Below are 16885 nucleotides of genomic sequence, written 5' to 3'. Positions count from 1 at the left end.
ACCCAAAACCCATCTGCAGAAAACTGGGAAGAGTTGCGGGGAAGAGATAAGCCTGTCAGGGTGCAGTGTAGCAATGATGAAACATACAACTTTCCTCCAGTTCTTTAATGCTTCCTCCCCGCCCCACCAGGCCCCATACACACTATCATGATCCCAATTCTACTTTACGAATCTGGCTAGACCAGAGCATGTACTCTGGTACAGATCAGAGTTGAAAACACAGGGAATCCAGGACAGATGAACCCTTCAGGACCAATAATGAAAGTAGAGATACCAGGAGGATAAGGGGGAGGTGGGGAAGAAAGGGGGAACCAATCACAAAGGTAAACGTATAACCCTATCCCTGGGGGGTAAACAACAGAAAAGTGGGTGAAGATAGACATCAGACAGTGCAAGACATGGAAAAATCATAATAATCTATAACTTATCAAGGGTTTGGGAGGGAGGAAGGAGGGGGAGGAAGGGAAAAATGAGGACCTGATACCAAGGGCTCAAGTAGAAAGAAAATGTTTTGAGAATGATGATGGCAACAAATGTACAAACACGCTTGACACAATGGATGGATGGATTGTGATAAAAGTTGTACAAGTCCCCAATAAAATTATCTTAAAAACAAATAATAAAAAAATAAAAGGGGCTCTTAGGGTAAGAGTATCAGGGGCTTCCTCAAACTCTATCAGTCTAGTGAGCTGACCTGTTGATAAATATGAATTTTAGTCTACATTTTTCTCCTACTCTAAATGGGACCTTTTCTCGTGTCCCTGGTCAGAGTGGTCAGTAGGACAACTGGGCAACATCTGGTCTCTGGCTAGAGACGGCTGAGTTTTATGTGGTCCGCTGGCCCCGTAGACTAGGAGCTTGCCTGACTCTTTGGTTGCCCTCCCTCTGTTTTGCTGTAGATGGGAAGTGACCAATAGTTGGGTCTTAAGCTCTTAAGACCTCAGATGATACTTATCAAACTAGAATAGTGTGTTTATGAACTATGTTGTGCCAATTGACCTAGCTGTCCCCTGAGATTAGGGTCCAAATACTTCCAAATCTGGTAACTCGGCCCCACGAGATGTTTGGGTTCAACTAAGAAGTTTCCCTGCATTTCCTATGTGTTTTATTATGTATATGAATACATATGTAGTAAATACAAATATGGCCATTCAAAGGCTCATGAGTATACCTAAGCACATCCACTCTCCCACCTTCTAGAGCATACATATCTACTTTCATAACCACTCACAATTTTTTGTTATGACTGTTATTTCAGGATTGTATGTTGTTGACTTTTTAGAATTTTTTACATTTGTACTTTGTTTCTTTTAATAAGTTGTTTTTCATATTTTCTTTTAAAAACATAGCACTGTACCTGTATGGGGTATGTTTCTTGGGGTCACTTTTAGACCATTATCACCTGTGTCTTGCACAAAACCTTTCGTCTTAGGGGTTCCTGTGGCCTGCATGGATCCCTCTCCCCCTCCTCCATTTCTTACCTCCCCCACGGGAGACCGGGGTTTGATGGCCACACAATGCTTCTCAGCGGCAGCCACCACTCATTTGTCAGCAGAGGCTTGTGTAGTGCCAATATGCTGATCAGGTTTTGGTGGAGTTCCCAGACTAAGATGAACTAAGAAGAAAGCCCCAGCAATCTAATAGCAAGAGAAAAGTTAGCATATAAGAACCCCATGGATCACAATTGGCCCTAGCCATGGTGCATAAGGTAGACAGGTGTCAGAATGATAGGGGGCCATGTCTGCCCTGCCCTGACTGCACAAACAGGAAGAATACAACTCCCTATGTGTCCAAGGTGAGCTCCGTGAGGGAGGGCTCCACCCAGCCTTCCTCCTCCAGCCTCCTTTAGCCTAGTCCGCACCAGCCATCCTTTCCCCAGCACTCGACTTCTCTGCTGGGTTGGAGCGTCTGTGGCATTGGTCACGTAAAAGTCAATACAATACTCATGATTGTAGGGTTTGTTAAATAAAAAAACACATTACAGGTCAGGGTCAGAAATATCAAGCATGCTGTTATTTCATCATAGGAGCTACGCGACGGTGGCCTACCGCAAGGTCAGCAATTCGAAAGCACCAAAGGTTCTAAGGGAGAAAGATGGGGCTTTCTACTTGTGTTAACAGTTACCATCTGGGAAACCCCCCAGAGGCAGTTTTACCCTGTCATATAGGGTGGCTATGAGTTGGCATCAGGTCCATGGCAGTAAGATTGGCTTTGGGTCTGGTTTTGTCTACAGCACCCTCTTCGCAGCTGTGCCTGCGGGCACTTTTCTTTCTCTGGTTTGCAGCCTCTCGGCCATGTTGGCCTCTTGATTCATTCCCTGCACATGTAAGTGCTACAAAACTCAGAGGATGCTGGGCACTGAAAAATTCCCAGAGGACACCTCTCTCTATAGCCAGCCTCCTGCCCAAAGGCTCCCTGCCTTGCTTGTTCCCTCTACAGAGAAACCTATGTCGTTGTCTTGGTGCTGCTGCCTCTGTGACTTTCACTGCATCTCCACGCTGGGATCTCAGAGGTGCTCTGCTTGTGGCTCTTCTTTCGTGATGGTTGGGAGAGTCTCCAGCTGCTGCCTCTGAGATGGCTCATATTATACCCAGCAGAATGGCAAAATTGATCACTTCCCACATTAGGGCTTCACACTCCCACGTTAGGGCTTCACACACCCAGGTATTTGGTTGGAGTGACAAAACCTTTGGGTAGAAGCATCATACCAGGTAATTTCACTGGACAGGCATTATGAGGCAGGCTGGCTGGATGGCAGATTAACAATAACATTTGAACTTTCATAGCCTGGCTCACAACCCTCTGCTTCAACTTCAGAGAGTGTTCACAGTCACTTAAACACCTCCACGGATAAACCGCACAACACTCTCGGTTTTCCGTTTCTAGACTTGCATTTGCTCGCCTCCATCTCCGCTGCATCACAATCTATGACTATTGCAATCCAGCACAGCAGTCCCTTAGACACCTTCATTTCGGTCTCCAGAGTCTCCAAGCACTGCTCCTACCTTTCTAGTTCCCTTCCTCAAGGCTCCTGACTGGTGCAATGCTGCCATTGGAGCAAGGCTTCCAACACGTTCACTTCCACCATCTTCTCACCATCCAGCTCGCGCGGGCTTCGCTTCTCCCCTTGTCTAATCTGGCTTCCTGGACCCAGCTTTGTAGCCACATCCTGAAGACTTCCTACTCTCGTCAGCTCTCCCTTCCTCAGAGCCCCAGCCTTTACCCCGGCTTCTCTCTGGCTGCACTTGAACTATCATTCAACCAACTTATTTCCATTTAAATTACACATTACAAATCGCAATAGCTTCAAATGCTTCCCTTTAATACTACCTGTGTCTCTAGTAGATTCCCCATCTCCATCTACTGAAGTCCATTTAGGTTAACACTGTGGGAAATTGCGAAGACACAAGGTCGTCTCTGCCCCACGAAGTTAATCCACCCACGAATAAACGGGAGCGTGTAGTTATGTAACAGTCACCATCCGTTTAGCAGCAGCGGTGGTGGAGCGGTGGCAGTTCCATTTTGTCCTGCGGGGCCACTGAGAGCCCAAATGGACTCACTGACAACGGGCTTGGTTTGAGTTAGGAGCAAAGGACGCTGGAGGAGTTCCCTGCTACTTGTAGGCGACTGCACAGTGGGAAAGGGGACTTGTTAGCACCAGAAAAAAGCAGTCCTCAAGTGAAGAAATGCCGAAGTGGGAAATTTAGAAATAAGGTAATTGAGCAGTGAAATGATAAAGGCAAAATACGAAGAGAGAGCCAATAAATTAATTTACAACCTTTCATGTCCTCCATAGCCCTCAGAATGTTCTTGAATATTCCCCTATAAATAAAAACGAGTGATGAATTAATATATTGATAGATTAGGTAACATAACTCAGTACTGTGTAATAGGAAACTTGTGAAATTCCCCTTTTCACTAATTGATACCTTCATGGTTTTACATTATTTTTATTAATGAGATGTTTACCTCCAGAGGATGTCTAGACATGGAATCATTCTCTTATAATACATGACTTGGCTTTACTGTTACAAACCAGGAGTGACACTACTTGATCATTGGTCTTGATATTTATTTACAGCTAGAAAGAAAGTAAATTCAGTCATCATTTTTAAGATAAACCCAACATCTTAATAGCTTATATCTAACATCAAACTGATACATTTAGGCTCGGAGTTCTGGCATCTAGTTTATTTTTAAAGGGATTACAAAGTATCATGTTATCACTAGTTGGATATAAACTCACTGCTAGTGAGTAGATTTTCACTCACAGTGACCCTATAGCACAGAATAGAGCTACATCTGCGGATTCGTTATGGGAACTGTGAAACTAGATGGGAGCCAAAAGCCTCATCTTTCTCCTCAGGAAAGGATGGTGAGTTCAAACTGCTGACCTCATGGTTAGCAGCCCAGTGAGCAACATACTATGGGACCAGGGATCCTTGGTTGAACATACATTTAATTCAATGATACTTTTTGAAGTAATGGGAGCAAAGAGTTCAGCAGAGTGACATCAGACATTGAATAACTTATAGAGAGTACATGAGTAAATGAAGTCTCCTTGCTGTTATTCTAAAGTCTAACCTTGCAATGATAGTCTACGAGACCTGAATCCTTAGATTACATCACAGTCCTTGCCAAATCCGCACTATTTTCAGTCAACCCATAATCATCCAGTGAATTTCTAATCAAAGAGGCATTGTAAGACAGACTATAACTATCTCTTGGAATTCCCAAGTCTTTACAGCTTTATAGAAGTAAAAAGCCTCATCTTTCTCCCATGGAGCAGCTGGTGGGTTTGAACTACTAAGCCTGGAGTTAGCAGCCCAATGAGTAACCAACTATGCCACTAGGGCTCCTCCCATTGCCAATAGAAGTACTGTTTTATAATTTTTTAACATGGTGATACCACTTTAAACTAGAGATAATACATGCACTCCTCGCTTATCAAAATGGTTAGGTTCTAGAGATCAAGTCATGATGTCTGCTTGACATTATGGAAAACCACCATATCAGATGACAAAGGGAGGATGAATGCATCATTAAATAACAGCCAATCAAAATTATTATGTGGCTGGCACCTTTCACTGTTATATAACTGCTTTTTTCTCTTTATTTCAGCACTGCCAAACAATTGAGAGTCATGGCTCAGTGCAATGGAAAGTGTTGGTAATAAGTGTTTGACGTAAAGTGTTGGTAATAAGATAGGAAAAGGGAGATATATCATTTAGCTGTGAAGTTGTCATCACGTCGGTCTGACTCCTAGAGACCCTCTGTTTGGGCAACAGAATGTAGCCCTGCGCAGTCCTGAGTCGTCCCCAGAGCTGTTATTCTGGGTGAGCCCATGGTGGCAGCCGCTGCGGAAACCCATCTGCCTTCTTTTTTGCTGCCCCTCTACTGTATAAAGCAAGAGGCCCTGCACCAGGGACTACTCGCTCCCTACAACAGGTTCAAAGTCTCAGTATCCTTGTCTCTAAGAACTATTCCAGCTGTACTTCCCAAAAGTGACTGGTGTGTTCTTTTGGTGGCCCATAGTCCTTTCAATATTTTCACCAGCTCCATAATTAAAATGCATCAATTCTTCTTCGGTTTTCCTTATTCAGTGTCCAACTTTCATATGCATATGATGCAATCAAATATACCATGTCTTAGTCAGGCATACCTTAGTCCTTAAAGTAACCTACTTGCTTTTCAATACTTTAAAGACCTCTTTAGAGAGGGCTCTTGACTGCTGCTTACATGACCACTGATTGTGGACCTTAGCAAGACAAGATCCTTGAGCATTTCAATTATTTTCTTCATTTAGGAAAATGTTACCTATTGGTTCAATTGTGCAGATTCGGTATTTCTTTACATTGAGTTGTAATCCACACTAAAGGCTGCCATCCTTGATTTTCATCAGCAAATACTTCCAGTCCTCCTTATTTCAGCAAGCAAGGTTTCTGTCTGCATATTGCAGATTGTTAATAAGCCTCCCTCCAATCCAGATGTCATTTTTTTCCCTCATGTAATCCAGATACTCTTAAGTATTTGCTCAGCACACACACTGAATAAGCATGGTAAGAGGATGCCACCCTAGTGTACACCTTTCCTGGTTTTCAACCGCGCAGTATTCCCTTGTGCTGTTTGCTCAACTGCCTCTTGATTCACATACTGCTTCCACATGAGCACAATGAAGTGTTCTGGAATTCCCATTCCTCTCAAGGCTAGCCACATTTTGTTATGATCCACACAGTTGAATGCCTTAGAATAGTCAACAAAATACAAGTAAACATCTTTCTGGTAGTCTCTGCTTTTAATTTTGTTAGGCTATAAAAAGTTGCCTTCATATTGTGTTAGACTGGGTTGACTAGAGAAACAAATCCAGAGACATTCATATACATGTTAGAGAGAACTTTATATCAAGAAGTAATTCTGCATCATTAAAACATCCCAGCCCAATCAAGATCAAGTCCATAAGTTCAATAATTAGCCCATAAATCTGATAGTAGCCATGAAATCCTTTTCAAACTCATAGCACATGCAATGATATAGAACGCAAGAAATTCACAGGCCAGTGGGTAGAAAGTCCTTTGGGTCCAGTGGCAGTGGATGCATCTCCATGGCTCTGGATGTCATCAGTCTGGCTCCATGTGGCTTGCAAATAGGAGTGTGAAGCAGAGAGACAGTGTGGTACGGCCTGCAGTGAGCTACTTATCTCTCTCAAGCCTCCAAATGTGGTGATCAAGCTGCAACCTGATTGAGAGGCTAAGCCCTTGACTCTTAATACCCTTAAGTTGACAGGAGGTTATGTAACTACCACAACTATGTTACGGGGGAAGATTGTATATGTGAAATTTACTAAACTATTATCTCATTAAAACTAAGGGACACAATAAAGGAAAACTGGATGACAATGAAAGCTCAATCTCCATTTATAGGGTTTCCATGTGGATTACGCCTCTGAAGAAGTCCCTCTGACCACAGTCCAGGGATGTGAATACCCTATCTGTCATACAGAGCACTTGGTAAAGTGGATTATTGCAGCTATAGATCAGTTAGAATGTGACACCTTATCATTTGATCTCTCTTTTGGCGTATTTTTATTTGTTCTAGTTTTTAGTATTTTCTTTTTCTTTTTTATTAAGGTTTTGTTCTATTTTATTTTGTCATTCTTGGGTTGTTGGGGTTTTTTTTGGCTTTTTTATGTTGTACACTTTTCTGAAATTCTGGAGAGAGAAATCTATTAAGACACTACCTAGAATAATAATTTCCTAAGACCATGGCTGGGGTGGTCAGGGGAAAATGGGGAGCTAACAACAGTGAGCACAAGAAAGAAAAAAATGCTCTAAAATTGAGTGTGGTAATAATCATACAACTCCTTTTAATATTGTTGAACTATTGAATTGTATTATATATGAATTATATAACATTAAAAGTGTTTTTACTATTATTAAGAATACTTAAAGGCCTAGGCATTGTAGAGAAGTGAAACCAGAGAAGCTTACATGTGTATATATAAAAAGAAATTGATATCATGAAAATTGCTCACACTACTTGTAAAGTGTGTAAATCCAAGTGCAGGGGCATTCCAAGTGCATGTGTCAGATGCTTTTCCTGATAAACATCACTGCAGGGGCTGATGAATCCAAGAAGAGCAGGCAGGCAACAGGCTTGTGGTTCCAGAGAATTAATTCAGGGTCAGTAGTTCAGATGGCAGGCTGCTGCTGACTCCCAGGATCCACAGGCAATATGGCAGGCAGGTGGCTCAAGGCCAAAGAACCTGAGCTCCATCACCCAGGTGCTGGATCCAGAGCCACCAAAAAGCAAGATCCAGACCTCTTGGGAAAGCAAGAAAGCTTTTCCATAGCACCCACTTATGGCATCAAGTTATGATCTGAGTATGAATGCTGCATTCACTGTCATCTTTTTATAGGCTGCCCAAAGCAGATCCCATTATGGATAAGATTACATTGTTTTAGGTCACCTCACGGGGGCTTACTACGCCTTAACTGCCCAAACACTGAGAAATCTGGCCTAACAAAGTTGACTCCAAACCTAACTACCCAAAATAGTAACTAAACAAAAACTTCTTTAGGGTATTGAAAACAGGAGTGTCACTTTGAGGACTAGGGTACATTTGACAAAAACTCAAAAACCAAACTCATTGCCATGGAGTTAATTCTGATTCATAGCAACCCCGTTGGACAGGGTAAAACTGCACCTGTGGGTTTCTGAGACTGGATAGAAAGTTCCATCTTTCTCCCACGCACTTGAGCACAGCCATGGCATTTTCAATGGCCTCATACGCATGAGAAAATTGGACATTGAATAAGGAAGACCGAAAAAGAATCAATGCATTTGAATCGTGGTGCTGAAAAAAATTACTGAAGATACCACAGGCTGCTAAAAGGACAAACTGATCTGTCTCGGAAGAAGTATGGCCGGAGGACTCCTTAGAGGCAACGTTGGCGAGACTTCATCTTCATACTTTGGACGTGTTGTTGAAGTAGTCCGGTCCGTGGAGAAGGACATCATGTTTGGTAAGGTGGAGAGGCGGTGGAAACGAGGCAGGCCTTCTAGCAAATGGATTGACACCGTGGCTGCAACCCTGGGCTCAGACACAGCAACTGTTGTGAGGTTGGCGCAGGACCAGGGAGGGTCTTGTTCTGTCCTGCGTAGGGCTGCTATAGATCAACACGGGCTCAATGGCACTTAACAACGTAACAAGAATCCTGACAGAGCCCTGGTAGGTGGCACAATGGTGTTGAACAAAGGTTGGAGGTTTGAATCCACTAGCCTTTCCATGGAAGAAAAGGTGTGGCAATCGGTTCCCATAAATAGCTTAGTCTAGGGAACCCTATGAAACATTTCTACCCTGTTTCTTTTTTTTTAATGTTTTATTAGGGGCTCATACAATTGTTATCACAATCCATACACATTTCTACCCCATTTCTATAGGATCACGATGAATTGAAATCACCACAACCATCCAGGGCCTAACTTTTTGTAAAAACAGAATGAATGAAGTAAACAAAAATAAATATAAATGATCAATATTCCCCCTGGAAAGAAGTTAACCTTATTCATGTTACTGAAATGTCCCTGCTTATTCACTATCATTCCTCCCTGGATCACCTGTAGGGTCTAACTAAATCCCCTGGCTCAGTAGTATTTACACTTCAGTTTCCACTCAAGAATTATCTAGAGAGCTTGTGAAAGTAGGTAATTTTAGGTCTCATTCCCAAAGATTCTTATTTATGGAATCTGGAGCCAAAAAAATCTGAATTTTTTTTATCTATTGACACATATGATTTTAAAGCAGAGAATCTAAGATGTATACTTTTAAAAACACTCCCTTAGTTTTTGACAGCCCAGTTCCTAGATGTCTTCCTACATGGCTAGGACTACCCAGATGCAGGCCTATCACTAAAGACTAACTACATACATTTTATAACTTGGCCAAAGAAGGGGACTACTTAGTGTCACGAAAGTAGCCAGGACCACATCTAAGTAATTATCCATCACATGCTGATGATTGGGATTAGGAGACTGGCTGAGATGACACTTTCTGGGATAAATGTGCAACAAATTTGGCACGAGTACACAAGTAACAAACTTTAACACAGACGGAATCATGCCACCCTTTCTTCACTTTTCTCACAAACAGCCCATATTCATGGTGTCAAAACACTGATGTCACCAACTAGACACCTCTGTCAGGGTGTAAGTATGAATTTAGGTTATAAGCTAACATCATCCTCATGATATTAACATAACCTTTTAAGAAGATGACGTAAAGTCTCTGTGATTTTTAACACCTGCTAAATAACCTGGTTTGCTGGCCCCCTGGTTGTCATACATAAATGGGCTTAATGAGGAGACAGGATGTTTACCCTCAGTGGCATTATCTCATGATGAGCCATCAAACATGTACTCATGGCAACTGCTCTAGGTCAAGACCAAGTCAAGCCTTGTGCATCTTTTGTCCATATGCTCAAGGTGACACAAGCTAATGAAACCCCTCTGGCTCGCGTCAACTCTAAAGCCTTCTTGGCTGTGGCATTTGACATAGTTGAGTACCCTAATTCGTTTCTTCAGTTCCCTGATACTCATACCTGTCTCCATGTGGTTAGCCTTAACTGGGTGGTACTCAGGTACCATTACTGTCAACTGGAGATAATACAATTGTCTCATTTTTTCCTTCTGTTCTACTTATATAGTAGTTGTTCTTTAATGCTTCCTCTCCCCCCACCCACCCCCAACTATTATGACCCCATTCTATTTTTACAAATCTGGCTAGACCATAACATGTACACTAGTACAGATAAGAGCTTGCAACACAGGGAATCCAGAGCAGATAAACCCCCCAGGACTAATAAGGGGAGCAGTGATACTAGGAGGGGAGAGTGTGAGGGGAACCAGTCACAATAATCAACATATGGCCCCCTCCCAGGGGGACAGACAGCAGAATAGTGGTTGAAAAGAGATAGCAATTGGTATAAGAAATGAAAAAAAAAAGAATTTATAAATTATCAAGCAGACATGAGGGTGGGAGATGGGATGGGAAATGAGGAACTGATATCAAAGGCTCAAGTAGAAAGAAAATGTTTTGAAAAAGATGAAGGCAACATATGTATAGATGCGTTTGACACAATGGATATATTTATGGATTATGATAAGAGCTAAAAGAGCCCCCAATAAAATAAATTGCTTTAAAAAAACTGAAATCCAGAGAAGTTCATAATCTTATCTAAATCCACATAATGCATTTATAACAAATATAGAAAAAGAATTTCCTGTATTCAATGACAACCAATTTATATAATGTATTTATGTAAATACATGAGGACCAAATAACTGATGACTAAACATCATCTTAAACAAATACACAACTTTTTCCATAAATTCAAGTTTACCAAACTATTGAATTTAATAGTTAGGCCTACTAGCAGACATGTTAGTATATTCACTATGGTATTTATATTTGATGTCCAAGCAGTGGCATTTCATTTATTTATATGACAATGTACAATTAATTTCATAAATGGATATTAACACTTTATTATTCTTATGTTTTTGTCATATTGTCTCATCCAGCTTTGGAAAATAGTAGGATATTTTCATTCGATGAGAACACCACGAAAGGTCTAACACTTGTGTTTTTAAAAGTAGTGCCACAGAAAGGCAACTCATTCATTCAGTTCCAGTATAAGTTACGTGTGATAAAAAGAAATGTAAACAATACAGGCAAAGATGTTATAGAATTGCTGCTAAGATAGTTATTTTTAGATAGTTATGGTTTAGGATTCGTGCTGAATATCATCTAAGAACAACTAATGTCTTTTAAAATTTTTATTTTTAATTTAATTTGGTTCTTGTTGAGAACATGCATTGCAAAACATATATTAATTCAACTGAACAATTCAGCCACAGGGATTACATTCTTTGAGTTGTCCCACCTTTCACCCCTTCCTTCTCAGAGTTGTTTCTCCCCCATTCAATGACCTCACTCCGCACAAACGTTGCTATCTCATCTTTCAACTTGCACCGGCCAGTTGAATCTTGTATATATAGGGATTTTTTTAAACAGGACCATGCTCAAGGTAGATATTCTGTACTTGTTAACTCTTGCCTGGCTGTAAGAAGATCCCAGGGGGTATTTTTTACATTTACATAAATATTTTATTTTTATAAATCATTTTATTCAGACTCATACAACTCTTATCACAATCCATACATACATCAATTCAGTAGAGCACCCTTATACATTCATTGCTCTCATCATTCTCAATATTTGACTTCCACTTGGGTTCCTGGAATCAGCTCATTTTCCTTTTTTCTCTCCCCCTCCCTCCCCGTTCACCCCTCCCTCATGAACCCTTAATAATTTATACATTATTATCTTATCTTATCTTACACTGCCCAGCGTCTCCCTTCACCCACTTTGCTGTTGCCCATCCCCCAGAGAGGAGGTTATATGTAGATCCCCGAGATCGGTTCCCCCTTTCTACACCCCCTTCCCTCCCGGTGTGGCCACTCTCACCGTTGGTCCCGAGGGGTCCATCTGTCCTAGATTCCCTGTGTTTCCAGATCCCAACTGTACCACTGTGCATCCTCTGGTCTAACCAGGTTTGCAAGGTAGAATTGGGACCATGATAGTGGGGGGGAGGAAGCATTTAAGATGTAGAGGAAGGTTGTGAGTTTCATTATTGCTACACTGAGCCCTGAGTGACTCATCTCCTCCTCACTACCCCTCTGCAAGGGATGTCCAGTCGTCTACAGATGGGCACTGGGTCCCCATCATGCGCTCCCCAGGGGGTATGTCTGGCTGAAGGTTGAAAGATTATTCCAGGACAATAGCTGCAGGATTTCCTTCAGTTCTCTTGGCTCTAGAGTCCATATGAAATTGAAATTCTGTGCTGCCTTCCCCTGCCTCCCATCATTCTGATTTTTCTAGGGTATTGTTAACCCTTAGTATTTCATGATTCTTTCTCTCTCTGATGATTGGTACCCCTCAGGAGCGTCAGAAGCAGCTATCTATGTACTAAGCTCAGAAGCTTTGCCTCTTGGGGTTTTACATCCTGTTTACCTACTCCGAGGGTGGGGGCGGAGGGGAGTACAATGATGGCATGGGAAGTCAGGTGGCCACGCCTCAGTAACTACAGAATTTTGAAAATGTGTTCATGGTAGTAGTCTTTAAATTCAAATTCTAGGCACCAATGAGGTCAGGAAGTTAAAATAAGTACATCTAGAAAATCCATACAAATTGTCTATATTGATATCTCATTTCGTCAAAATATGGACAGCATTTGGGTAAGTAGAAGACTTTATATTTCAGAAGAAATCAACCAAGCATAGCATGACCAAAGGCGGGGGGGGCGGGGGAATGTCAAATATCTCCAGCTGATCCAGCAACTAAGAAGAATAATTTTGTTTTGTTTGTTTGCTTGCTTTTGTTTGTTTGTTTATGGGGATGGTTTATTAATTCTTGTTAGACAAATTAAATTGTTCTTATTCAACACTAACTGACATAAAACAAAACTGAGTGTCTTTAGGTGACTAAACAACAATCAATTTTTCATACACTCTAACACAACTATAGGTTGCTAGAAGTAATCACAGTTAAAAATAAAAACCATTGTGATGGGTTCTTGCCCCTGACCTCATAGTGCTGCCTTCAAGCTCTGATGGATTCAGTGTTTAGAAAGGACCATTAATCCACTAACGTGTTCCTGCTAAGTTTTTACCTTCACAGCATTCTGTAGGGATTCTCGACAAGTTCTCCCGTGTTGATGTCTGGTTGTACCGCATCTAGAGCATGGTGATGTGCAAACCACACTTACTCAGTGTTGTCTGCCTTCCTCCCACAGTCTCCCTTTGGTGCAGACAAAAACAAACAAACAAACAAAAACTTCACAGGCATGGACCAGGATAAGTAAAATTCTCTGCAAAATGATAAAAAAAAAAAGGTACAACACAAGTAAAGCCAAAGAACCCGTCTTGATCGGCTGAGCTGGAGACGAAGCAGTATAAAACAATAGCACGTCTTCTGGATAATCTCAAGCAGCCGTTGGATTGGCACTCCTCAAATACTGAGAAGTAAATGGAAATTCTGTCTATGTCTCAAGAGCCTGAGTTCACTAGAGCTATTGATCAATATTTCAAGAGTAAACATAAGGTTATCCCTGACCTAGACATAAAAGAAAACTTGTTCAAGGTAGATGTAATTCTTGCATTATAAACTTCTGGACAAAAAAACAAAATTGTGAAAATAAAAAGTGATAAAAAGTCAGTTGTACACCAACTGCTGTCTCCCTTCGGGGGAAAGAACAATTATAAATTATCAAGGGTTCATGAGGGAGGAAGGGTGGGAGAGGAGGAAAATGAGGAGTTGATATCAAGGGCTCAAATAGAAAGGAAATGTTTTGAAAATGATGATGGCAAAATAGGTACAAATGTGCTTGACGCAATGGGTGCATGGATGGATTGTGATAAGAGCTGTAAGAGCCCCCAATAAAAATATTTTCAAAGGATCAGTTGTCTATAATACAGTTACAAAGGGATTTTCTAATGCTTCTTTAGTCTCTCCCTGAGTCCTGGTTTGAAGAGTTATCTAACGTACAGTGAGAGGGTGGGCTCCTTAGTCACGCAGTAGATTTAGGTTGTGTTAACATTCAGATAAATGGCTGTACAATGTCATGCCAAAGCAAAATCCGTATTCGACTGCCGGCACCCACTGACGATCGCTCCACAGAGTGTCACTGCAAGTCAGTTTGCTCTGCCCTTCGACACACTCTTCACCAGACGTGCTGCACTTAAGCGTCTACCTAACTTGAAATATATCTGAACAGTTCCTATGGGTCGAATTCATCGTTTCAAATGACTGTGGGATAACCCAAAGAAGGATTTGTGTAGAATGACACCAAAGATGTGCTCTAGTTGGTCAGTATATACATAAATAAGCATATATACATTTTTAATTAGCCAAATGTGCCCAAATGGCTTGTGAAGATACGCCAAATAATGCCATTACGTTATAACAATTTAGTTATTCTTCATTCTTTAAATATAATATCCTTCTCTTTCTCATAAATATCTATATGAACATATAGTAGATCTCTCTTCATCTGAGGATGCTAGTCCAATCCTCTAATTACTTTGCTTCTCTCCTTAGCTTCTCCCCCCACCCCAAAAAATGTTAAAATTAAGGTTCTCAGAAGATCAAGCACTGCTTACAATGCATTTCACCGCTAAAGATAGTTTGCTTTGTGCCTGAATTTTAGCTATGGGCTAGTGAAGACAGGATATAGTCTTTCTGCAGCTTTCCAACTCAAAAGGATTAGCAATTAAGGGACATTTAACTACATCTTCTTTTTGCTTTGGTTGATGCTGCTGGTGGATGTTGTTGCTGATGTCACTGCAATGTTTTCCATGAGGAGACTATACCCTCCTGAAAACTTACTAACAACCGGAAAGGAAGAGATGGGGAAAAGGAACCAAAAGATGCTCACAAGGCCCAGGTGCGGATCTAGTCTTTTTTCCCTTCAAAGGAAAACATCCCTTCTGGATGTTTTGTAAGTGGAGGTGCCATGAAGAGGGAATGAAATCTGTATTGTGTTAATTTTACAATAATTTAGGTATTGTTAGCATAAAGGTCAATTATATAATCAGAAAGGAAGGTGCTAGAGTGTAGAAACGAACATACTAATGAAATCAGAGTTTCATGGTCTAAACCTCATTTCAGACATCTTTAAAATTGAGGAATGCAGTTCAATTATTAAAAAACATCACCCTATCCCCGGCCCCTCACCAGTCCCTCTGGGGCATGGGGGTATAGTAAATGGTGCTAGTGCATGGCTACACAGTACGGGGTAAAAGAAAAAAAAATGCTGCCATCCACCATCGGGTTGACGTCGACCCATAATGATCCTGCAAGACGGGGTAAAACTGCCCCTGTGAGTTTCCAAGACTGACTATTCACGGAGTCGAGAATCCATTTTTCTCCTGAGGAGTGGCTGGTGGTTTTGTCCTGAGCACCTTTCCTTTGGCAGTCCATCGAATGACCACTGCACCACCAGGGTTCCTCCGTTCAATTACAGAGCTTCTTGAAGAGGGAAACCGGTATCCTCTGAATAAAGGATATGTTTCATTGTTCTATCATTGTCCATCGATCATGGTTTAAGTCTGGTAACTTCTAACAATGTACTCTGCTAAAAGTGTTATTCCGTGAAGCTGACTCTATAGTGGATGTCTCTGTGTGCGTCTGTGGGGTGTGTATGTGTGTGTGCTGTCAGTGTATGTAATTTTGCTTTTACAATGTTGGCAGTAAGAAGAAGCCTACTAATTTCATTCAGCCTGATGATAGGCCCTAGCATTTTAATTATTTTTCATGTTGTGAGTAATTTATTATTCATTGGGTATCTTCCCTGTAAATCTTGCCCTCACTCTGTAAGATTTTTCTTTGGTGTCCAACAAAGGGTTTCATTGCAATAAGAATCAAGGTGTGTCTACGTTCTAATCCAGAGCCCAAACAATGCTAGCCTTCCAGACCAACCCAGCAGTTTGGGGTGGGGAAACAGAGTCATTACAGAACATCTCCAGCCCTCGGTCACAAGAGCGGCTGTTATTGTCCATGTCCTTCAGAAAGAGCATCTTGCAGTGCACCTTGTGGTGGAGCTGAATTCAGAGCCCAGTGGATCTGGAGGAAAAGCATATCTCCCTGGGGTTCACGTGTAAGAGACAGCAGAAGGAATGGACTGGCTCCTTTTCAGAAACATCTGCCTTTTGATGATATTAATGGTGAGTACAATTTAAATATCTGGAGGAAATACATCCTTGAGGCTTTGTCTCCTCTATCAGCTGTTAAGATTTTCTACATGGGGTTTAATCCCATGTTAATCCACTTCTTTCAAAGTCATGCCGATGAGCTTGACCTTTTCGATTTCAGAAGGTTCTCCATGGCATAGAGAAGCAGCGTGAATATCTGACTGAATTACAAATGGCATTAGAGATGTTAGCAAATGTGGGTTAAATGCGAAGGCATTGCTAACATTTGAAACAAGTTTACAGTAAGTAAATAAATCAGAAATAAAATTATTTTTATGTTTTTTCACGCATATTTTAGTAATACATTTCCAGTGCAAATGGATTCTAAATTTGAAATGAAGTAAAGTTGATTATGTGAATTCGTTTTAAACAGTTATTTCCCTCTGAGAGTTTGCTTCCCGGTGGAGGTTAACTATTTCAAAATAAGTATGGAATATTCAAGTCATAAATGGCTAAAGGAAAATTAAGAAAACCAACCACCAGGACAAATGTCTTCTGAATTAGAAGCACATTCCTACAGATCAGGCGGGATACCCCTGTGGGAGCTATTTCTTTACAGGGGAGTGCTGGTGAAGTA

Source organism: Tenrec ecaudatus, chromosome 15 (genome assembly GCF_050624435.1).
Source record: "Tenrec ecaudatus isolate mTenEca1 chromosome 15, mTenEca1.hap1, whole genome shotgun sequence".
NCBI classification, from domain to species: domain Eukaryota; kingdom Metazoa; phylum Chordata; class Mammalia; order Afrosoricida; family Tenrecidae; genus Tenrec; species Tenrec ecaudatus.
Note: the sequence above shows the minus strand (reverse complement) of the source record.